Source organism: Oryctolagus cuniculus, chromosome 8, assembly GCF_051225735.1.
Source record: "Oryctolagus cuniculus isolate XC-2025 breed Fujian yellow rabbit chromosome 8, ASM5122573v1, whole genome shotgun sequence".
In the NCBI taxonomy this organism is placed as follows: Eukaryota; Metazoa; Chordata; class Mammalia; order Lagomorpha; family Leporidae; genus Oryctolagus; species Oryctolagus cuniculus.
In genome coordinates, this window is record NC_142874.1 from 53,980,557 (window position 1) to 54,002,353 (window position 21,797).

The 21,797-nt window shown below is 48.2% G+C and overlaps 1 pseudogene across 1 annotated transcript; it reads left to right on the forward strand.

Moving 5' to 3' along the window:
* The first annotated feature begins 3,554 nt into the window (after positions 1–3,554).
* LOC149125018 (large ribosomal subunit protein eL32 pseudogene) lies at positions 3,555–8,341 on the forward strand (annotated as a pseudogene). The gene is made up of 2 exons (XR_016211482.1): positions 3,555–3,723; positions 7,831–8,341. The product of XR_016211482.1 is annotated as a large ribosomal subunit protein eL32 pseudogene (transcript).
* Positions 8,342–21,797: the final 13,456 nt, after the last annotated feature.

Consider the following 21,797-nt stretch of genomic DNA (forward strand, 5'->3'; position numbering starts at 1 on the left):
CATGCACCAGGAACATCTACGGGGAACATCTAGCTGAAGGAACGCCTGTGCAGCCCCCAGAGAGCCGGCTGGCGGTGTGCCGCTCCCCTGCGGAAGTGGGGAATGTGGCCAGGGGGAACTGCCCTTCCACGGAGGTGGAAGGGATAGTAGCCAACCCGGGAAGAACCAGCAGCAAACCCGGGGAGGGCCGAGCAGACGAAAGAACAGCGCAGGGTCCTGTGTCGTTCCTCCACGAAGAGGGGGAGCGACATAATGGTGCCGTGACTCGGATAGGAAACCTAGGACGGATAGAAAACTTAGGAGGGAAGAAACGTGACTTGGATAGGAAACCTAGCTTGGATAGGAAACCTAGGACGGATAGGAAACTTAGGAGGGAAGAAACGGGAAGAAACGGGTAGAATTGGGAAAATATCAGAGAGAGAGACTAGCAAACAGCCTAGGGAAAATACCGGAGAGAGAGACTAGCAAACAGCCTAGGGAAAAGCCGGACGAAAAGGGTGCCGGAAGAAGCTATTGAAAGCCTAGGCATAGACTCGGATACGGACTACGGGGGGAAGCTGGGAGGAATCTCTAAGGTCGAAAGCGAAAGTGAAAGCTGGAACAAACAGACTCGGACGCGGACTGTGGGGAGAGGCCAGGAGAAATGAGGGAGGAATATCGTTGGAGGAAAGCTTGGGGAAACATACCGGGTAGAGAAAAATGTTAGGGAAATTGAAGCCGCGGGGGGCAGGCCGAGGCGGAAACGGAAGCCACTTTGGGGTTCTCAAGTTAGCCCGGGAATAGGGGGCGAAAAGTTGAAACCAGAAGCTGAAACGTGAGCCAGGTTGGGATCCGTCTGATTAGCCCGGGGAGCAAAGGACGGGAAGCCAAACCGTGGGGCGGAGACGTACGCTGGGTTGAATTCGCCAGGCTAGCCCGGGGAACTTAGATTGAATGCTAGTGGTGGAGACGCAAGCTATGCTGTGTTACTCGCGGAAGCCGCCGCGTGCAGAGAGAGCACGGGGCGTGAATAGATAGGGAACGCTGGCGTAGGCCGTGGTTCAGACGCGAAAGGGTTAAGCGTGGAGACCGCGGAGCGCGCGAAGCCGAGCCTCGCAGAGCCGTGAAGCTGCCGCGGGGCGAGGTGCCGAGAAGCAGCCTCGGGGCAAGCGCCGCCGGGAAGCCGCAGGGATAAGAGAAACAGAAGTTTAGAAGTAAAAGTGAGAGAAATAGGAATGCTGGAAGATAGAAGTAAAATGGGAGAGGTAGGAATGCCCGGAGATAGAGAAATAGAGAAAAATAAGGCCTCCCCTCAACATGCCAATTAGAAGGCTTGGATTCGGTCTGCCTGATTTAAGGCGGTAAGCGCCAGCAAAGCTCGACCAGAGTATGAGCTGCAGGTCACCGAAGATAGGCACGAACCAACACTAATAAGTCTCCCCCACAATAAGGCAATGAGAAGGCTTGGATTCGGTTTGCCTGATAGGTTTTGTAAGCCCCTGCAGGCAGAGCAGAGCATGCGCTGCAGGGCACCGAACACAGGCACGCATCAGCGCCTAAAAACCTCCTCACAACATGGCGAAGAGAGGACCCGGATTCGGTTTGCCTGATAGGACTTGTAAGAGCCTGTGGCAACTCTAGCAAGTAGAGCAGAGTGTGTGCCGCGGGACACCGAAGACAGGCGCGTATCAACGCTAAAAAATAAAAAGAAAGGGGGATCTGTGGGGAGCAATCCGGACTAGACTAAGTTACTCGAATTAAGACTTATTCTATGCATCTGCTCTCCCACAATATGGCGTTGGGAGAGAAGTAAATAGCTTCCGCACAGCTGCCTCCAGTTCAACCAATTAACTGTAGGACTTGCTCCTGATTGGAGAGCAGCGTACTCGGCGTGTGGGCAGCCGAGTTGGGATTGGCGGAGGAGGACTATAAAGGAGGAGAGAGACGGCATGCACCGGGGAACATCTATGGGGAACATCTAGCTGAAGGAACACCCGTGCAGCCCCCGAGAGACCCGGCCGGCGGTGTGCCGCTCCCCTGCGGAAGTGGGGAATGCGGCCAGGGGGAACTGCCCTTCCACGGAGGTGGAAGGGATAGTAGCCAACCCGGGAAGAACCAGCAGCAAACCCGGGGAGGGCCGAGCAGACGAAAGAACAGCGCAGGGTCCTGTGTCGTTCCTCCACGAAGAGGGGGAGCGACAAAAATGCCAGGCAGTCCCAACGTAGGAGCACACAGTTAACCAGATACAATAATGGTACCAGGCTGCACGTGCTGTGTTTCATCAGGTGGTAGTCTAGATCTTAGGTGATAAATAGTATAATAGTTCAAGGACAGAAATAGTCCTCTGAGGGGCTTAGTGGCTAAGATGCCCACGAACCTCATCAGAGTACTTGGGTTCAGTTCCAGCTCTGGCTCCTGACTGTAACTTTCTGCTAATGCAGATCCTGGGATGACTCAAGTAACTGGGTTCCTGTCACCCACATGGGAGACCTGGTTTGAGTTCCTGGATCCTGGCTTTGCCCTGGCCAAACCTTGGCCATTGCAGGCATTGGGGAATGAAACAGCAGGTGGGAGCTCTTTCTCCATTTCTCTCTCTCTCTCTCTCTCCCTGTCAAATCAATAAAATAAAAGTTCTTTCAGCAGGAACATCATTCCTACGTATATAGGGAAAGACCTTATTGAAATGACAGGAGTCAAGAAAGACAGGTAAAATTTTTAATAAGTATTAATAATTATAAAAGAATTTCTTGCATGGGCCAATTATCCTAGTATGTTTTGGACAGAAGAGTACGTTTTATTTAGTTCTGCACACCTAAAGTACAAAATCTAACCAACCAACAACAAAAGATTAATACACAGAGCTGGTAAAGAGAAAATTCTAGTTAAGTATAGTGGAATCACCAAAGATCTGGTATAGAGGCAAGAAAGATGAGTACCTTTTGGCATAGATGGATTTAGCATTTTATATAGAAGAATGAGAAAAATAAGTTAAAGTTAGGGCCGGTGCCATGGCTCACTTGGTTAATCCTCTGCCTGCGGCACTGGCATCCCATATAGGCACCAGGTTCTAGTCCCGGTTGCTCCTCTTCCAGTCCAGCTCTCTGCTGTGGCCTGGGAGGGCAGTGGAGGATGGCCCAAGTGCTTGGGCCCTGCACCCGCATGGGAGACCAGGAGGAAGCACCTGGCTCCTGGCTCTGGATCGGCATAGCGTGCCGGCCGTAGTGGCCATTTGCAGGGGTGAACCAATGGAAGGAAGACCTTTCTCTCTGTCTCTCTCTCACTAACTCTGTCAAATAAGAAAGAAAGAAAGAAAGAAAGAAAGAGAGAGAGAGTCAGATTATGGAGGTTCATGCATTGCTGAGAAGTTCCTTCCTTAGACACTGAAGAGCCCCTGAATGCTGTTGAGAAGGGGAGTACCATTGTGAAAGTTATATTGTGGAAAGCTTAATCTAGCAAAAGCAATAACCCAGGTATTACATGAATTACAGAAGAATCTGAGTTAATGAATCAAAAGCAGGCTATTTTACCGCGTGTGGAAGGGAATATTCAAGACCATTCTCCCCCTGTGCTGCAGAATGCAGCTGCTGGCTGCAGGGAGGGAGACGCTCTTGGCATCTCCCTATGAGGGCTGGGAAGCCGATGCACCTGCAGAGAAAGAAATTGGCATCTCTTCTGCAGAGGGAATCATGGCAGCCATGAATGAACATTTTGCTTCCAGAATGAGCCATCTTGTAATTGGACAAGGTCACCTACAAGGAGAAATCCAGGAGACATGATCTTCCCGCTACAATTTCAAAATAAAAAACAACAGGAAACCGGCTGTACCTATGTGTGTCTAGACTGAATTAAAACAAATAAGCATAAAGCAAACGGCCTCAGTATCATTCCATATCATAGAGTCTTTCAAATTCCAGTTCTAATTCTACCTGTACAAAAATATAATCATGCCTGCTTGTAATTACTTATGCATACATGAATACTAGTAAGTTAAACTTGCTCATCTATTTGCAAAGACAGTGTGATACATAGTAGCTTAGGAGTTGCTTCTTTCTCTGTGATTTTAAATGTGCAATGAGTTTCTTTCTAAAACACATATTTGCAGATGTCACTTTAAACACTATTTTCTGAGATTATATTTTTCATAGAAAACAGATGTCTGCAATTATCCCTTTTTTGACCTCTGAGACTTATCAAAGTCAAATAGGTAATCATCCAATCAGACGGGCTATCATTATCAGAAGAAAAGTAATTATAATCTGAATATGTTTGAACATGATTATTATAAGCTTTAAACTGTTACACTTTTGATTGGGGCAGAATTGGAAGACATTATCACTTCATAATTCAAATGATGTAACTTCACTTGTTTTTGTCATTTAGAATCTGGAGAGCTAAATTTATTTAACAATATAATTCTTTAAACATGAACAAATTATGCAATAATCTCTTTAAAACCATGAGAATGCTTCTCAAAATCTTGACAGTGAAATTAGGGGAGCTTTTTTTTTAAACTGGAGTAAATCCGAGCTCGGCGCTGAGCCCCACCAGAGCGGGAAGCTGTGGGCAGACATGTTCATTTGACAGACATTTTGTGATCTGCTTTGAAGAGACCAGCTGCCTTCCTGCCTACCTGTTGAGACCTGCACATTGCTGACCCAAAACCAAAGAACTAGGCCAACTACAGAAATGATGAGAAAGGAAAAGAAAAGAAAATGCGTATAAAAAAAATGTATCTTTCCAAAGATGTGTAAACAGAGAAGTGAAGTCGACTGAAAACCAGAACAAAGGGGCGGGTGTTTGGCCCACCGGTGAAGACAGTGGCTGAGACGTGCACCTCACATCTGAGGGCCTGGGTCCTGCGCCTGGCTCCAGCTCCTGTCTCTAGATTCCTTCCAATGCACACCAGCGGAGGCAGTGGTGATGGCTCAAGTAACTGGGCTCCTGCCACTCACCTGGGAGACCGGGCATGAGCTCCCGGCTCCTGGCTTCAACTCCATCCAGCAGCTCTGAGGGCCTTTGTGGAGTGAACCAGTGGAGGGGAGCTCTGTGTGTGTGTGTGTGTGTGTGTGTGTGTTCCTGTGTTTCTCTGACTTTCAAATAAGTACATTTTCTCAACAAATTTTACAGAAACTAGAACTGGGAACTTAAATTCCCGGGGTAGGGGTGGGGGTGGGGGTGGGGGTGGGGGTGGGGAGTGTTGAAAGGCAAATTCCCACTAGATATTGAGTAAAAACATCATTTCCTTCTGAAAATCTTTTTATAAAAAATCTGATTACACAAGCCCTCCATCCAGATGTCTGATTAGGGGTCTGCTTGACTGGGCAAGGTGTCCTATTTTTCTCCATTTTTTCCCAAGGCCGGTTTCTCACTGCACGAGCAAGCCAGCGTTCCCTCTGCAGGGGAAGGCAGTCAGGAGAGAGCAGGCGCTCCCGGGCTGCTGCTGGGCCTGAGTCCACACTGAACCAGCAAATGCACATCCAGGAGGGCCAGCAGCTCTGAAGTGTGGGGTGTCTGCGCTCCCTGAACACGGCACGGGCTGACGGTCAGAAACAGCAAGAGAAAGGAGTCTTCACGGAATTCGAAGCGCAGTGGATGGCTATTTTTCTCGTAGGCACAGCATTTCTTAGAACAATAGTTTAAGAGGTGCCAGTCAACTTATTGTTGTAGATCAGCAGAACGGAGAGCCAGAGCCTCTCTCTCTCCCCAGCCCCAATTAGAGCAGATCTTTGGTAAAAGCTAAGCTTGCACTTAACACCACTTCCCTTATTAAAAACACCACCTTTCCTCCTGGTTCATCTCCTTGACTTGATTTCTCTCTCTCCCCTGCTTGCTCTGAGTCTGTATCCCGATGCCTCCACTCAGCAGGATCTATAAGTGCCTCCCAGGGACAAGCATTTGCAGGTGCAGCAATGAGCAACGCAGACAAATACCTCTGCCCGCCTAGGGCTTGCATTCTAGCTAAACTCTTGCCAAGCCTGGATGTTTAAATGCTCACTGACGGAGACATTGAGGAGTTACGGTGTGCCCCTTTATCACCGAGGGAACCAGCATGTCCAGGGGTTTAGGGCCAGTTAAACTCTCCGGAGATGTGGGCTGCCCCAAAGGGTGCAAACAGTGATGTCAGATGTGACTCCCCCCAGAGAAGTCAGAAATTTGCAGGCAAAGCCATAGGAGGGTTGACTGGGTGCTGCCTCCTGGGACTTCACCACATAGGCAGGTGCCCATTCACCCCACCCTCCCACAGCTGGGCTGCACAGAAACCTCCACTTTGCAGAGACCATGTGCTCAACACTGTCTTAGCCCCTCCCTGGCAAAGATCCCGTTTCATCAACATGACTCACAGTTTATGACCCCCAATCACTTAGCACAGAGCTTGGCACGGCGTGAACCCTCAGAAACAGCTAAACAAATGGATGGCAGTCAACTTCACTTGCTTACACCTTGGATGCTCTGTTCAGTCCAGGTGGAAAGCCCCTTCTTGGTGTGCAGCCTGCTGGTCACAGATTCTCAGCCCAATTCATCTCACACAATGTCAAATTGGACATTTCCACATTTCCAACTTGATTCTGACTCTAAATTCCATCTAACCCAGGCGTTTAGATTATGGCTCTTCTTCCCAATGGAGGTGTTTTGCTTTGATTTGTTTTGGGCTTTTTAGCTGTTCAGTCCATTGTACCACCGGATGGTGCATCTGTGTGCTGGTTCTAGTAGAGTTGGTGGCATCCAGCTGTCTCTTCCTTGTCTTCTCTCCCTCAAATCTACTTTTTTTTTTTTTTTTGACAGGCAGAGTTAGACAGTGAGAGAGAGAGACAGAGAGAAAGGTCTTCCTTCCGTTGGTTCACCCCCACAAATGGCTGCTACGGACAGCACAGCGCCGATCCAAAGCCAGGAGCCAGGTGCTTATCCTGGTCTCCCATGTGGGTGCAGGGCCCAAGGACTTGGGCCATCCTCCACTGCCCTCCTGGGTCACAGCAGAGAGCTGGACTGGAAGAGGGGCAACCGGGACAGAATCCAGTGCCCCGACCGGGACTAGAACCCGGGGTGCCAGCGCCGCAGGTGGAGGATTAGCCTAGTGAGCCTCAGTGCCGGCCCCCTCAAATCTACTTTTAAGGAAATAAGGCCCCCAGTTTGCAGTAGGTGGTTGCACCAGACCCTGCACATTGCTGCCTGGGAGGCTTGTGGTCACATCACCTCTCAGCTTTTCAGAATCTCTTTCTCCTCAGTTTTGCCAGGGGCTCCTGTCTAACACTCAAGACCCACCCAGCTTACAAGGGAAGCCACTGTCATCTCTGAGCGGGACGGGGTGGGGGGCATCAGCTGGCTGCTAACACTTTTTCCACCAAGCCTTCTTTGATCAAGACAAATGATCTTTTCTCCCTTATATTACTTACTGTAATCATTTTACATAGAAATGAATTCAACATTCTCTTTGTACTGTCAATTCTCTTTTTATATAGTTAGAGATGTCCACGTGTACACTTAAATTAGATGGACAGCAGCACAGCACATTGGTTAGGGCATGGTTTGAGGCCCAAGCAGGCCAAGGTTTAATCCTGGGTCTTCCCCTTGGTGAGACTATGGTTTGTGGCAGGTTACTCTTTGAATTTTAGCCTTGCTGTCTGATAAACAAGGAAATTATATCCATCTATACAAAGAAACCTCAAAACATTCATAGAAAATGGAACTAAAAGATGATTATTTTCATGCAAAAAATTTGTTTAAATCATATATACCAGAGTCTTCAAAAAGTTAATGGAAATTGTATTCTATGAAAAAATTGTTCATGGATTTCAAAATTTTTTGCATCAAAATAAATGTGTCTCCTTTTAATTTCTTTTCTTTATTTGAAAGAAAAGAAGGGCTGCCCTCTCCTCGGCACCATAGCCGCCCTCAGACCCCTGGTGAAGCCCAAGATCGTCAAAAAGAGGACCAAGAAGTTCATCCTCCACCAGTCGGACCGCTATGTCAAGATTAAGCGTAACTGGCGGAAACCCAGAGGCATTGACAACAGGGTGCGGAGAAGATTCAAGGGCCAGATCTTGATGCCCAACATTGGCTACGGGAGCAACAAGAAGACCAAGCACATGCTGCCCAGCGGCTTCCGGAAGTTCCTGGTCCACAACGTCAAGGAGCTGGAGGTGCTGCTGATGTGCAACAAATCCTACTGTGCAGAGATTGCTCACAACGTCTCCTCCAAGAACCGCAAAGCCATTGTGGAGAGAGCGGCCCAGCTGGCCATCAGGGTCACCAACCCCAACGCCAGGCTGCGCAGTGAAGAAAATGAGTAGGCGGCTCGGGTGTGCATTTTATTTGTGTTTAAATAAAACCTTGAAAACCGGAAAAAAAAAAAAAAAAGAAAGAAAGAAAGAAAAGAAAAGAAAAGAAAAGAAAGGAAGAAAGAGAAGAAGAAAGAAAGAGAAAAAGAAAGAAAGAGGAAGGGAGGAAGGGAGGGAGGGAGGAAAGAAGAAGAAAAGGAGCTCCCCAAATGCCCGCAGTGGCTGCGTCCGGACCAGACTGAACCAGGAATTGTTAACAGAAAGCAGGGCTGCCATCTGGGTGCTAGGAACCCAATCACTTGAGCCCTCACTGCTGCCTTCCCAGGGTCTGTATCAATAGGAAGCTGGAGTCAGGAGCTGGAGCCAGGAAGCATGCTCAACTGAGGATAATTTTAGACCCTCCAGAGACACTTGACAACGACTGGTGATATTTTTGGTTGTAGCAACTGGGGAAGCAGGTGCTGCTGGCACCTAGTGGGCAGAAGCCAGGGATGCTGCTAAACACCCCATGACGCGTAGGGCAGGAGCCCTGCAACAAAGAATGACCTTGCTCCAAATGTCAGGACTGGGAAACCCTGGGTTACAGTGAGGATTCCGAGGTTGGGCGAGGTGAAGTGTTACTACGAGGGGTGGTTCTTGGACCACGCTGAGCCTCAGAATCACCTGGAGGGCTTGTTCACACACACCGCTGGGCCTCTTCCCAGAGCTTCTACTTCAGCAGCTCTGGGATAGGGTCCAGGGATTTGCATTTCTAACGATTTCCAAGGGGAGGCTGATGTTACCGCTTCCGTGACTTTGAGGCTCCTTGGCCTAAGTCATCACAATCATTCAATGCATACTATCCCATAATTATCATTTTATCAGATCTTTTAGGTCAGAGACAGGACGTTACACCTCATATCCCCTGCATCACTGCAATAGGCACTCAATAAAAGAAGCGGATGGCTGATGGACATGTGAGCAACACTGAGGGGTGAGCACCACTCGTTAAGGCACCTGTGTGACCAGATGAGGAACTGGTCTAGTTAGGAATACGTTCTCATCAGTCATTGCTGCATAACACATCACCCCCACACACAAGCTTAGAGGCTCAGGAAACAACCACCTTCCTAAATACATTTCGTGACTTTATGGGTCTTGGATTCGGCGGGGCTCGGCTTGCTGATCCGTTCCCCAGGACGTGGATGGAAGCCACCGCAGAGGCTCAGCTGGCAGAAGGGCTGATCCCTTCCCGTCAGTACCTTGCAGGCTGCTGGGACTGCCCACTGAGGCTCCTCCATGTCGCCTCTCCAGGACAGTGGCTTCAGGGGACTCAGCGTCTGGAATGGCAGCCTGGGCTCTGTGAAAGAATGTTCTTGTTGGCCGGCACCGCGGTTCACTAGGCTAATCCTCCGCCAGCGGAGCCGGCACCCTGGGTTCTAGTCCCGGTCAGGGCACCGGTTCTGTCCTGGTTGCTCCTCTTCCAGTCCAGCTCTTTGCTCTGGCCTGGGAAGGCAGTGGAGGGTGGCCCAAGTGCTTGGGCCCTACACCCGCATGGAAGACCAGGAGGAAGCACCTGGCTCCTGGCTTCGGATGGGCGCAGCGCAGGCCGTAGCAGCCATTTGGGGGGTGAACCAACAGAAGGAAGACCTTTCTCTCTCTCTCTCTCTCTAACTCTGCGTGTCAAAAAAGGAAGGAAGGAAGGAAGGAAGGAAGGAAGGAAGGAAGGAAGGAAGGAAGGAAGGAAGGAAGGAAACGAACGTTCTTGTTAGCAACAGGAAGGCCACGTGGCTGTGATGCAGCCGCAGCAGTCTGTTTTGCTACTTCTGCCTCCGCTGTATCAGTTGAAAGGATCACAAGCTTCTCCCTCCCGATCCCCAGACTCATAGCTGGGAGACTGGGATTCCCCACTTCAATGAGAGGAGGATCAAAGAATTTGTTAGCCCGTTCCTAAACTATCACACCGTGTTTGGTTGCAGCCCTGCTTCTAGTGAAGGGAGTAGACACAGGGAGCAAACGACCCTGGGACTTTATCATCTCACTCTGTTATTCTGTTCTGAACTTCGGATGTTGAATCCTTTTCCCCAATATATCATTGCCAGCCAGGCAGCTCCTCCACCGATGTCTTCATCTCGCGGCTGCAAGTTGGAATAAGTGTCCATATACCTGCCACAATTGCCTTGTGCAGTGAAACCACAATGAAATGCCCTTCCATACTGCAGGTTCATTACACGGCATGAAAAATCACATCCCCCAAGGACACGGCCCAGATGGATTTCTCTCTCCCTTTGCAATCTACAGCGTGTGTGATACAGGTGTGCTTCCTGCCCTACCTACAGCCCGGCAAGAGGGGCCTGCACAGCCAGCTTCCAACAGGGTTCCCTGTCGCCTCTGAGAGAAGCCCCGGCCCTCGGATAGGTACCTTCCCTCCTGTCTCCAGTGCTGTGCTCCCTCTCGATTCTGTGCTCCTTACCTGACTCCACAACGTCAGCAGGGGCTAAATGATGACCTCAGCTCAGCAGCCGCGATTACTGTGGGCTATGTTGTGAGTGAGTCTCCAAAAGGGAAAGTGAAGTCACAAAATCACGCATTCCACGCTCTTCCAGGAGAACCAAGAAGCTCTCGGAAAGCTTTCATTTTTTTAAAATGTCATTATAATGTTAAAGCTTTGTTTCCATCACTTCTATCATCATTTCTTTTTAAAGATTTATTTATTTATTTGATAGGCAGAGTTACAGAGAAACAGAGGCAGACAGAGACAAAGGGAGGTCTTCCATCTGCTGGTTCACTTCCCAGATGGTCGCAATGACCAGAGCTGTGCCAATCCAAAGCCAAGAGCCAGGAGCTTCTTCCCAGACTCCCACACGGGATCAGGGACCCAAGGACTTGGGCCATCTTCTACTGCTTTCCCAGGCCATAGCAGAGAGCTGGAGTGGAAATGGAACAGCCTGGGCTTGAACTGGCACCCATATGGGATGCCGGTTTCACCTGCTACGCCTCAGCACCGGCCCCTATCATCATTTCTTAGCAGAGGTCCAAGTGGCTTGGTAGGGGTAAGGGGGGAAAAAGATCATAATGATTCATGTGTCCTAGTGGGAATTTGATGTGGTGGAAATACTAAAGGAATATTAAATTGGAGGCGCTCATGACATCATTCTGTGTTCTATTTGAAGGCAGACACAGGTATAGACAGTAAATTGGCAGTAGGAATGCCAATGGTCATTCAGGGGCTCACGGGCCTCCACCAGAGCCCTTTGGTCACTGCTAACATCAGGTGACAGAAGGTTCTCCTCTCCCTGGTGTCCTTGGGGCCTCTATTTTAGTGAATCCTTTACCTTGCCCCTCCGCAGTCAATTCTGCCCTGAGAGTCTCTCCCTTCAGGCTACAGCTCAAACAAACCACACACTCAGCTGCTCCAAGGCCTCTTGTTTCCAACAAGCCTTACCTATAACCTCTCCCAGGGCCAACTTCACACTTGATCTTAGCCAAAAGGCCGAGAAGCGATCCCCCAGGGCCAACTTAGCAGCGCTCCCTGCCCCAGCCCCAGAGCTGAGCAGCTCCGGAGGCCAGTGTGTTAGTCAGGAAACAGAAACCAGAGAAGCTGACACACAAGGACTTTGAATGGGGGACAAATGACACCAGAGATGGAGGAGCTGGGGGCAGTGAGGAATACAGACACTGAGAAGGCAGGAAGCTGGCACTTGGGCAGGACAGGGCAAATAGAGGAGGGGATTTGCAAAGCTCAAGGACAAGGCACAATGCCATCACGGGGAGGCTAGAGCCACAGTGGACCTGCCTGCCAACCAAGAGGGTGGGAGATGTGACGCAGCTGGGGCGGGGAGGGGAAGCCGTGACTGTTTCTTCCTCCCTAACCCATCACCCCAGCCTTTCATCAGTGTCTCCCATGATGCTTTTCTGGTCTTGGCAAGTCAATGCACAGGTCAGACCCCTTTGATTCAGAACAGGGCAGAGAGAAGGCAAGGAACAGATTTGGGGGTTGGCGTCGTGGGGTAATGGATTAAGCCACTGCCTGTGACATTGGCATCCTGTTAGGATGCCGGTTCAAGTCCCAGCTGCTCCACTTCCAGTCCAACTCCTTGCTAATGTGTCTGGGAAAGCACCTGAGGATGGCTCTATTGCTTGGGCCCCTGCATCCACATAGGACACCTGGAAGAAGCCCCTGGCTCCTGGCTTTGGCCCAGCCCTGGCTGTTGCGGTTATTTGAGGATTGAATCAATAGATGGATGATCTTGGTGTCTCTCTCTCTCTCTCTCTCTCTCTCTCTCTCTCCCCCCTTCTCTCTGTAACTCTTCCTTTCAAAGAAGTTACTAAATCTTAGGGAAAAAAAAAACAGATTTGAAGAAAACAGAGCTGGGGTGTGCACAGCCAGGGACCCCATGAAGCTGTTGTCATTCTGATCTCTGTGGCCTCTCCAGGATCCTATGCACAGAGATCCTCCAGCCCAAGGTCATTGTCAGCTGCACAAAGGCCTCAGCCACTGGTGACCATTCTGACAACAGCGATGCGAACTTGTCCAGTGAGAGCCCTTGTCACAGCACCCTGCCCTGGCCAAATCTCCAGCCGCCCGCCAGGGATTTCTCTCCCTGCTTACTTATCTCCTGGCACCTTCCAGCTCACTGGGCCACCCCCTGCCTCTCCAGAGTCTTTTCCAGTTTCACTTGGTCACAGAGCCATTTTTATAAGCTGACCTGGAGCTCCAGTGGGTATGGCCTATATTTAGAATCAAAGAATCTTGTTTGCCACCATGGAGACATTCTTGCCTTCTCTCTCCTCCAGAAGAAGGTATTATTTTGTTCTCATGTAGGGCTCCATTCAATGCAGGAAGGCAGTTTAGACTTCATCTCCTTGCATGAGAGTAGAAATGAAAGCTATGTTAGGGCATGAGTTTGGCCTAGCAGTTAAGATACCCACATTCTACATTGGAGTGTCTGGATTCAGTTCCTAGCCTTGATGCCCGACTCTTGCTCCCTGTTAATGCGGCCCTTGGGAGGCAGCAGGTTACAGCTCCCGCAGCTGGCTCCCTGCCACCCATTTGGGAGACCTGGACTGAGTTTCTGACTTGCAGCTTCAGTCCAAGGGAGAGGGTCATTGCAAGCATTTGGGGAGTGAGCCAGCGTATGGAGTGTTAGTGCTCTCTGTGTTATAAATTAGAAAGAAAGAAAGAAAGAAAGAAAGAAAGAAAGAAAGAAAGAAAGAAAGAATGAAAGAAAGAAAGAAAGAAAGAAAGAAAGAAAGAAAGAAAGAAAGAAAGAGAAAGGGAGAAAGGGAGAAAGGGAGAAAGGGAGAAAGGGAGAAAGGGAGAAAGGGAGAGAGAAGAGAAGAGAAGAGAAGAGAAGAGAAGAGAAGAGAAGAGAAGAGAAGAGAAGAGAAGAGAAGAGAAGAGAAGAGAAGAGAAGAGAAGAAAGAAAGGAAAGAAGGAAGGAAGGAAGGAAGGAAGGAAGGAAGGAAGGAAGGAAGGAAGGAAGGAAGGAAGGAAATACAACCAGCCCCAGACAGACAGAGACTTTTGCAATCTCTTCAGTCCTAATTAATAGTTTTTCTCCAAGATTTCTTCTCTTTTCTCTCTCTACCTCTCTCCTTTCCTTCCTGTTTTTGCTTTCCTGGACACAGAAAAACTTGGGGCAGCAAAACATTTCTGCATAAAACTTAATAACAAATGACACCTGGAAAAATTCAGCTCTCTACTTAACCAAATAAGGATTTCAGCAAAATAAAGGTTTGGCTCTATTTTATCTAGATTTTTGCCAAAGTCTAGCACCCTCATCATAAACATATTCTAATACATCAGTGGAACAAAGCTGAACTCAGGACCCACGCGTGTGTTAGGGACACATGTTTATTCCCCCCTACCACTCCCCAATTCACATTTTAGAATTCTAAGGCCTCCTATGATGGTATTAGGAGCTAGGGTCTTTGGTGGATAGCGGGCTATGAGGGTACAGCCCTCATAAATGGGATCCGTGTCCTTATGAAGAGAGACCCCCACAGAGCTCTCTTGCCTTCTCTGCTGTAACAAAGAGGCAGCATCTGTTCACGCACCAGAAAGGGGACCTCAGCAGAACCCCACTGCCTTGTACATTGAGCCTCTAGAGCCACAAGGAATCAGTTGTGGTTTATGAGCCATTGAATCTCGGGTATTTTTCAAATGTATTCATTTATTTATATTTATTTGAAAGAGTGAAAGAGAGAGATCTTCCATCCCCAAATGCCTGCCACAGGCAGCTCCATCTGGGTCTCCCATGTTGGTGGCAGGGACCTAAGCCGCTGAGACATCATCTGCTGCCTTGCAGAGGGTACCTCAACAGGAAGCTGGGTGAGAAGCAAAGGTGGGACTCGATCCCGGGCACTCAGTGCACCAGAACCCATCCCCCATCTCTGGCATCTCCCTTACAGCAGCAGGAGCTGAGGGACTCACTCCACTTGCTGTCTTCCTGACAACACCATCATGCTCTCACATGTTCCCCACTACACGGATTTTCTCCACCTGCTCTTTCTCTCTTTGCCCAAAGGGACCTGCAATCGACTCAGAGACAGAACTTCAGAGGTAAGTGTTCTAGGTCTACCTGGCAGGGAGTGGGTGCCTTGAGACCAGGTGGGCTGGGGAGATGGCCTTGGACAAAGCAGGGACGCCACAGCCACAGGCAGCAGAGGGGTAGGAGGAGAGCTCTGGTGGTACCTGCCTGGCTGACTCAATTTTTACAAAAAGCCTTGAAAAAGAGGCTTTTCTAGAGTGATCAAGGCCTTGGGGAAGAGAGAGAAGAGTTTACATGTGCATAAGAATCTTTCCTCTTGAAGCTAAGTATTCCACTTGACCAATGGCTGCATCTTCATTATACACTGGACTTCACAACCCTGGGGGGCAGGTGCAGGCCACAGACCATGGTGCTCTGACAAATAAGCATTTACACTCCTAGCTACAAGACAACAGATGCAGATATATTTTTCTTAAAGATTTAGTTATTGGGGCCAGCACTGTGGTGTAGCAGGTAAAGTCGCCATCTGCTGTGCTGGCATCCCATATGGGCGCTGGTTTAAGTCCTGGCTGCCCCACTTCCGGTCCAGCTCTCTGCTATTGCCTGGGAAAGCAGTAGAAGATGGCCCAAGTCCTTGGGCCCCTGCACCTGTGTGGGAGACCTGGAAGAAGCTCCTGGCTCCTGGCTTTGGATTGGCTCAGCTCTGGTCATTGCAGCCATCTGGGGAGTGAACAAGTGAATGAAAGATCTCTGTCTGTCTCTCTGTCTCTGTCTCTCTCTCTTCCTCTCTGTAACTCTGCTTTACAAATAAAACAAACAAAAAAAGAGATTTATTTATTTATTTGAAAGTCAGAGTTACAGAGAGAGACAGAGGGAGACAGAAATCTTCCATCTGCTGGTTCATTCCCTGGCCAGTGGCCAGTGCTGGGCCACACTGAAGCCAGGAGCTGGGAGCTTCATCCAGTCTCCCACATGGGTAGCAGGGGTCCAAACACTTGGGCCACCTTCCACTGCTGTTCAGGCCATTAGCAGGGAGCTGGGAGCTAGACAGGAAGTGGAGCAGCCAGAACATGAACTTGCACTGATAAGGGATGTCAGTGGCACAAGTGGCGACTTTACCCACTACACCACAACACCAACCCCCAGAGGCAGACTTAGACCAAGTGAAATACCCTCTCTTCGGGTTTCAGTTTCCTTGACTCGGAGACCCATTTCTGGGAACTACAGCTGTTATGATCACAACAAAGAAAACGAAAACATGATTTTTAAGCCTATCCGAGTTAACACCTCCTTTTTATACCAAGTGTTTTATAATGTCCTTTAATATCCTAAAATTAATAAGCATAGCTTATCCTTGTATTTCAAGAAAGAAATCAAGGGCATGCTCAAACAGATATAAAAGAGAGACACAATACTGTTTATAATAAAATAATATCATTTCAATATGTAAATGTCCAGGCAAGACTACAATAAAAGTCGGCATCAAACTGAGAGGCTTTGCACACGGGGAAGGGCCCTGCAAACCCCAGAGTTACAAATGCAGCCCACACAGGTGAATCTTTTGCCACTGGGGAGGCGATTTTCCCAAATGATGAACAGTTCCTGACAACACTTTGAATGAAATAGAGTGTAACCTCCTTGATTTACACGGGCCTACAAAATTCAGTGTATATTAAAACAATGCACAAAGACCTCATGGAAACTTCAGAAACTGGGGGTGGGTGTTCGCCCTACTGGTTAAGACACCGGCATCCCTCCCCGCCCAGAGTACCTGGGTTCTATCTATGGCTCCGGCTCCTGATTCCCGTTTCCTGCCAATGCTCACCCTGTGAAGCAGCAGTGATAGCTCAAGTACTTAGGTTCCCGTCACCCACATGGGAGACCAGGCTGCGTTTCCTGTTCCCGGCTTTAATCTAGCCCAGCCCTGGCTGTTACAGGCAGTTGAATATATCAGTGGATGAGAGCATGCTCTCTCTCTCAATCTTTACTATCTCCAAAACAAATGCATAAATAAAATGTTTATACAGCTCTCTGCTGTGGCCAGGGAGTGCAGTGGAGGATGGCCCAAGTGCTTGGGCCCTGCACCCCATGGGAGACCAGGATAAGTACCTGGCTCCTGCCATCGAATCAGCGCAGGGCGCCGGCTGCAACACGCTGGCTGCGGCGGCCATTGGAGGGTGAACCAACGGCAAAGGAAGACCTTTCTCTCTGTCTCTCTCTCTCACTGTCCACTCTGCCTGTCAATAAATAAATAAATAAATAAATAAAATTAAAATAAAATGTTTATAAGAAACTGAACTACACTCAGTTCCAATGACATTAGTCAGGTCTTCTGCCTTAAGTAATGTCCAGAAGAGCACCCCAAATTCATGTGGCTCACAAAATAAAGCTTTTGCTGTTTTTGTCCTCCAACCCCTAAGTGGCAATAGCACCCCCTTATCCTTGTAACACCCAACCCCTCCAAAACGGAAGTCCATCCAAGTTCCCAAAATTCCCTCAAGGTCATTGATAACCAAGCTCTAAATTTTTGATCAGCTAGCCTTTTCTTTTCCTAAGTGCTAGGAACCATTCCAAGAGCTTTATAGGCATGAAGGAACAAGTACAATAATTGTTTGCTTATCACACACGAGGAAACTGCTGTACCAACAGCTTGGGTAAGGTCACAGAAAAAGGTCCCGGGCAAGGGGGCAGGGCAAGTAGTCCTGGACCCACACTAACCATGACCTGGCCCTTCCTTTGCCTGCTTCTTCATTTGTGATGTTTTATACGTGTTTCCTACTGGCAGCTCGGAGCCCTGACAACATGAAAAAGACCTCCAGAAAATCAGAGAGAAGTCTGTTTACTTATTCCGCTCTGTTTCTCTTCTTAAGCACCAGGTCAGCGGCCCACACCACAGGCCCCCAAAGTGGCCTCAGAGCTCAGCTGTCTGCTCACCTGTTTGACCCCGTCTCAGCTTGCTTTGCACCCAGGGGTTGCCGACCCCTTTCACCCACTCTTGCAATATGATAACTAAGCCGCGGGGAAAGAGGCATAATTTACTGCCTGCCCCCTGCTTTTCCAATTATCCCATTTGAGCCTTGCTAATCTTCTCCTCACCTCTCCTCACCTCTCGGAGTGCTTCCGTTTGCTCTGTCAGACCACTGAGTCTGGCGATCATAACCTGCTTTTAGTCCCCATGTCATCACAAACAAAGGCCAGCCCGCCAAACGGGTGTCACAGAAGCCATCCGCCCACCTCTCCCATCTGCAATGCAGAGTCCCTTCCTCCTTCCCTGGCTTTAACTCAGCATCAGCAAATTCAGGTTGGGCTCCTGTGCAAGTTGGTCGTGGGCTCTGTCACACTGATGCCCTGAATGAAGTTATGGAAGGAGGCAAGGTCCCATTTTCCTTGGTGGGGTAAAAATCATTGCCAAGGAAATCAACCCAAAGACACAAAGTCTTTGAAAATCTGCTGCTCTGGACCTCTGCCACGGAGGACAGCCAGCTGTATTCGACATTCTAAAGAAACACCACTGTATCCCAACAGGATGCCCATGCACTTGACTGCAACTGGCATGCGCCTGAATAGTCACTCGGAGGGGATTTTCCAGTCAACACCTGGACACCGTTCTCTCAAGGCTCTCCGTCCCCCTGTTTCCTCTGCTCCTATCCAAGTAGCCACTGGTTCAACACTCAACCTCTGAAGCAAAAGCACAGCATACAAGACCCATGGGGCAGATTCTTGGAGCTTACAGTTTTAATCCAACAAGCCAAAGAAGGAGAGTCTTCGATATTTGATTACCGGAAACCCTGAGGGTAAATCTGGCCTCCCAAAGAATATATTTGATCTTAAGCAAGTCACAGTCAGAATCCATGATGTCTTCTTTGGTCATCAACAGACACTGGTGCCCATTAAAAGGTACTCTGGGGGCTGACGCAGTGGTGCAGTGGATAAAGCCACTTCCTGCAGTGCCAGCATCCCATATGGGTGCCGGTTCGAGTCCTGGCTGCTCCTCTTCCAAACCAGCGCTCTACTATGGCCTGGGAAAGCAGGAGAAGAAGGCCCAAGTCCTTGGGCCCCTGCAACTGCATGGGAGACCTGGAAGAAACTCCTGGCTCCTGGCTTCAGATCTGCCCAGCTCCAGCCATTGTGGCTATTTGAGGGAGTGAACCAGTGAATGGAAGACCTCTCTCTTTCTCTGCCTCTGTCTCTCTGTAACTCTGCCTTTCGAATAAGTAAATACTTTAAAAAAAAAAAAAAAAAAAAGGTACTCTGGCATTAGGCTGCCATGAAGTCTAGAAGAGATGTTGGTAAAGCTACAAAACAATTTTTATGCAAAGGAAAACAATAAATAGATTTTATTAATTGAATCAGGAAATAAAATATTTTCATTCATCTTTCAGATGTTACAAGCTCAACCTCTCAGCGATTAAATTACTCTTTAATAAGAAAATCTGGTATTTCTGGGTCACCTCTTATGTTTGGATGCCTTTCTTTTTCTGCCTGATAGACTCTTGACAATAGCACCCAGCCATGTGATTTCACATGTCACCAAGCCTCTTGCCTTCCCAAGCACTGGTTATACATTTTCTCTTTTATTGAAAAAAAAAAGTATTGATTTTTATTTGAAATGCAGACACAGAGAAGCAAACAGAGATCTTCCATCTACTAGCCCACTCCTAAAATGCCTGCCACAGCCAGTTTGGATGAGGCTGAAGACAAGAGATTGGATCTCCCACACGGGTGGCAGGGACCACGACTACTGGAGTTGTCACCTACTGCTTGAGCTTCCCACGGTGTTCAGTAGCAAGAGGCTCAAGTCAGAAGTGGAGGTGTGCTTGAATCAGGCACTCTGAAGCGGAACGTGGGTGCCCCACATGGTGTCTTAACTGCTGCGCCAAACGCTCTCTTCATGATTACACATTTTCTAACTACCCATGGGCCAGCACCACCAGCTCATCCCTCAACATGTCCAAGTGACATATCCAAACCTGAACTCACCTCCCCCAGGCACAATCCACCTCACCTTCCATTCTTCCCACTGCCCTAGTCCCTTCATCCCAATCCTGGATGGAGAGGACTCTGTAGTCGACTTTATGACACCGTATTTAAGTACATGATGTATCAACACCAGACTCTAATTTCTTAAGATTAGGTCCTGTGTTTGATTCATTTTCATATCCATCACATCATTTGGCCTGTGTACATGGAGTACCTACCAAGTAGTATTTCATGAATGTAGAGGACACCCAGCCTTCAGTGTTCTGGCAGGGAAATCAGGGGGCACCCAGAGACTGGGGAAGAACTGTAGCATTATTATGGCAAAGACCAAGGCATGGGGAAATGATCGCTGTCCTCACCAAATGCCTTACAGAGCGCTAGTCATCCCTTGTGTTAATAATACCCAGCTGACTGACTAATGCACTTGGCTTTTGGAAAGCTGTTGGAAGGAGTGGGGGTGATGGCATTTTATTTACACTAGCACCATATTCCCAAAGGTAGGAGCCAGAGCAAAGGGACATGTTAACTATACCTCCTGCTTCGAGTCATTTGCAACAGATTCCAAGTGTCTGCTCTGGCTGAGCTGCCACAGGCATATATAAAGTCATAAAGTCTACAAACTTTGGATAACACTGGAGAGGTCATCACCCTGTTAACACAGCTTTGCATGTTCCTTCTATTCAAAGAGACTTTTAAAAGTTTGTGGAAAACAGAATTAAAAGATAAGCTTATTTCAAGACAAATTTTGAAATCTATGTATTTGAGGGGGTCTTCAAAAGTTCATAAAAATATGTATTATAAAAAAACACATGGATTTCAGAAGTTTTTGCATCAGTCTAAAATTATGTTTTAATTCCATTTCTTCCATGAATTTTTGAAGTACCCTCTACTAGCATTATGATCTTCCTAAGAATAGAGATCTATCTACCTTATTATTTAACTCATTCATCTTTATAACTAGGATGCCTCACACATTGGTGTTCAAAAAATACGTGTTAAACGTCAAGTTCAACTGAATTTAGAGCTTAATGTAGATGAAGTTGAAAAAATACTCATGTAAGGATATACAATTATAAGAAAAACCATTAATCAGCTGTTTTTTAATTTTGTGGAAAACGGACCTAGAATTAATCATCTTTTTTAGGGGCCAGTGCTATGGTGTAGCATGTTAAGCTGCCGCCTGCAGTGCTACATCCCATATGGGTGCTGGTTCAAGTCCCAGTTGTGCCACTTCCTATCCAGCTCCCTGCTAATGTGCCAGGGAAAGCAGTGGAAGATGGTCCTGCATCCACGGGGGAGACCCAGAGGAAGCTCCTGGCTCCTGGCTTCAGATTGGCTCAGCCCCGGCCACCACTGTGGCCACTGGGGAGTGAACCAGCAGATGGAGGACATTTCTCTCCCCCGGCCCCGTAACTCTGTCTTCCAAATAAATATTTAAAAATATATTCTTTATTATTATTTACTTGAGAGGTAGAATCACACTGAGGAAGAGACAAAGGTCTGGCAAAGACCATTGTAGTAAATCATAATGTGGCACATTTGCCCTCAACTGAAAGTGTTCCTGGTTAGATGTAAATGTGTAAGCCACCTATGGATGATGGTGGCGATAGATAAACAGGTAGGTAAATAATAGATAGATATGATAGATGATAGGCAAACAGATAATAAATGATAGACCTAAGAGAGGAAAATGCAAGCTATTCTTGGAGCTGATTCAAAGAGAAAAGAGAAGGGAAAGCACCCCGAGGCGCTAGGGAGCGCTGTGCTCCAACTCAGACACCCTCTAAAGAGGCTCTGCTTGTACAATGAATGAATTTCTGATAAAGTTTGGAAATAAAGAACTTGGAATAATGAGGTCAAATGAGAGGTTGGCATGGAACTGACCTTCCAATCCAGAGAGAAGAGAAATGCCTGGGCTAAGGGCCGCCTGATTTTATGGATTGTGTCTTATTCAGAGTGAGCAGGCAGTGCATATCTTAACATAACCCTCGACTTCAGCTGTGGCGGCTGATGGGGATAGGGATTCCTCCTAGACAGTGGGAAACAGAAGCTGGCCTCAAAGAGAACCAAGCAGGGTTGATGAGGATGG